General features: G+C 41.6%; 1 pseudogene; it reads left to right on the top strand.

The window, feature by feature from the left end:
* The first annotated feature begins 627 nt into the window (after positions 1–627).
* Positions 628–1,682, top strand: LOC142841482 (myb/SANT-like DNA-binding domain-containing protein 4 pseudogene; annotated as a pseudogene).
* The last annotated feature ends 1,355 nt before the right edge of the window (positions 1,683–3,037 follow it).

Here is a 3,037-nt window from a genome sequence, read left to right as displayed (position 1 = left end):
AATAGACACTGAGGAAATTCAGAGGATAATTAGGTCATACTACAAAAACTTGTACTCCACACAACTGAAAACATAAAAGAAATGGAGAATTTTCTGGATAGATACCATATACCCAAATTAAATCAAGACCAGGTGAGCAATTTAAATAGACCTATAAACTGCAAGAAAATTAAAGCTGTGATCAAAAACCTCCCAACAACAACAACAAAAAGTCCAGGGCCAGATGATTTTAACGCATATTCTACCAGAACTTCCAAGAAGAGCTAATAACTCTATACTCTACAAAGTGTTCCACATATTAGAAACAAATGGAACATTGCCAATCTCTTTTTATGATGCTACAGTTACCTTGATGCCAAAACCACACAAGGACTCAACCAAGAAAGAGAATTACAGACCAATCTCATTCTTAAACATGGATGCAAAAATACTCAATAAAGGCGATCCTGTGATGGTGCCGCGGGGGTCGCAGATATCAAACTTCTTCCATGACTGGATGAATGGAAACTCAGAGATTTTTAGGTAAGAGCCGACAAGGGGTTGTTCTTGGGCTTCGTTCTTTGGAGCATACTCTGCATTCTTTGCACAAGTTTTCCTGCTATTAAAACCTGCACTGAAGTTTGAAAAATGAAGCAGTTGAAAAGGAAAAGCAATTTCAGTGTTCAGGAAACTCAGACCCTTTTGAAAGAAATTACCAAAAGGAAGGAAGTTATTTTTTCCAAGCAACTCAACACTGTAGATGAAGGCTAACAGAGGACAGGGACTGAGGTGAAGAGACAGTACCTTGACTGGTGTGCACTCATGAAAAGGAAGAGAAAGAAGGCCAACATGAAGCTGGTTGGTTCTGGGTTTCCTCTTCCCACGTCTGATTTAGACCTCTCTCTCTCTCTCTCTAAGAGATAGATGAAAAAATTGCATTCCAAAATTATGCAAATATTGACTGGCAGAATGTGGCGGATTTCCGAGATGCAGGTAGATCCCTAACAGAAGTCAAAGTGGAAGAGGAAGAAAGGGACCCACAAGCCCAGAGTTTGAGATTGAGGAAGAGGAAGAAATGTTGTCATCTGTCATACCAGATTCCAGGAGGGAAAGTGAGCTCCCTGACTTCCCCCACATTGACGAGTTTTTCACCCTCAATTTCACACCGTCCAGTCCCGCTTATGATGAGCCTCATCTGCTCATGAATATAGAGAAACAGAAACTGGAGCTGGAAAAACACCGACTGGATATTGAGGCAGAAAGGCTGCAGGTGGAAATGGAGCGGCTCCAAATAGAGAAGGAGGGCCCACCTAGACCTGGAGCACGAGCCCCTGCAGCTGGAGAAGGAGCCGCTGCAGATCTAGAGAGAGAAGTGGAGGCTGCAGTTGGTTAGCACTGAGAAACCCGCCCTAGAGAACGACCTAGGCCAGGGGGAGAAGTCCATACTACAGCCACAGGACATAGAAGCGGAGAAGTTGAAACTCGAGCGAGAGCGTCTGCAGCTGGAGAAAGATCGGCTGCAGTTTTTGAAGTTTGAGTCTGAGACACTGCAGATCGAAAAGGAGCACTTGCAGGTGGAGAAGGAGAGACTGCAAATTCAAAAAGAAGGGCATTTGCCTTGACTGTTCTTCGTCCTCTGCTTAGCAAAGGTTTATGAACTGTAGCTTTCCTCATCAGTCCATGTAAAGGTAGTTGGTGAATTAGCTACCCCATCGCCAGTTAGTGTTTTTAGTAGGAAAAAAAGATAGTAACACATAGGTAGCCATGTGGTTCAATAGTATATTGTATAAACTCTGTGCCCACCATAAACAAATAGCAGAGGATCTGCTAGACTCTTTCACATTAGTAATAGTGCATAGAGTCCTGTCTTATTTGTGCACCCCAAGTTTGCGATAATGTCTACAGTGAAGGTTCCATCCAGTGAGTCTCAAGTGGAGTTTGGGCTCCCAGAAGACATTTGGAGTTGTGGGGAGATGTTTTTGGTGATCAAAGTAGATGGGTGTGGGCTGCTACTGACATCAGTACAGGCTACAGGCTCTACTAAATACCATGTAATGCTTGGCTCTCCTCTTCACAGGAAAGAATTTCCCAACCCAAAGTATCACTAGTACCAAGTTTGAGAAACCTATCCCTGGCCTAACTGTGTACCTATAGCTATCTTCTACAGCTTTGGAATATTAAAGCTTTAGATATTTATGTGTGTAGATGTTTAAGTGGCCAAAAGCATTTTAACTGTAAGACATTACTGTGTAGTTTATTGAATACAGGGAGTGGTGGAGATTGTAGGTACTTTATTTCCATGGTATGGTCTATCAGAAGACCGAGACGTAGAAGCAATCCTGGGACTCTCTGAGATTGTATAAAATGAATCACTTTGAAAGGCAGTCCCCCCCCCCTCAAGAATGAACACACAATTGGAAAGCTTTAGTTCCCCTTCTTTAAATCTGTTGTTGTAGTTTGAGTAGAGAACTTGCCATTTCAATCGCACACTGAAATGTTATGTAAGAGAGTGGCAGAAGCTAGTAAAAATCATACCAGTGCCAAATGGTGACAGTAGTCAATGATAGTGACCCAATAAATTGTTGATTGATTTTTTTTTAAAGTGAAGAATAGTCATTTGAGACTGAGAGATGGGGGAAATGCCCTCTGTATCAGTAAAATGGTGTTGAAATGATAGAAGTAGCTGTGTGTTATGGTTAGGGGAATCATTTGCTTACTTAATATCTACAAGAATATGAAAGGGTAACTTCTTACTTTAGAATCTGAAGTTCAGAGAAATCCTGCAGTAAGTGGCTGATCTTTATACAGCGGTATATTTTTGTCTCTGCCCCTTCAGAATGATTAAGCTTTTGAATTCTGAAAGCAGAGGGCCTGCTGATTTGCCTGCAGTGTCCTGTTTATCACAGTAAAGTGCTTTCTCTGCACAAGTTCACTTTGTGTTTCCTGTTTTCTAGGCTGATGGCTTTAATGCAACACTTCTGTTGACACACTACTTTGATTCTGTATTTGTTCCTCATTAATTTATAAATGGCTAGAAATCATGTTTGAATACAGGTAG

The sequence above is a fragment of the Microtus pennsylvanicus genome, chromosome 1, assembly GCF_037038515.1.
Source record: "Microtus pennsylvanicus isolate mMicPen1 chromosome 1, mMicPen1.hap1, whole genome shotgun sequence".
Taxonomy (NCBI): domain Eukaryota; kingdom Metazoa; phylum Chordata; class Mammalia; order Rodentia; family Cricetidae; genus Microtus; species Microtus pennsylvanicus.
This window is presented reverse-complemented; position numbering and strand designations above follow the sequence as displayed.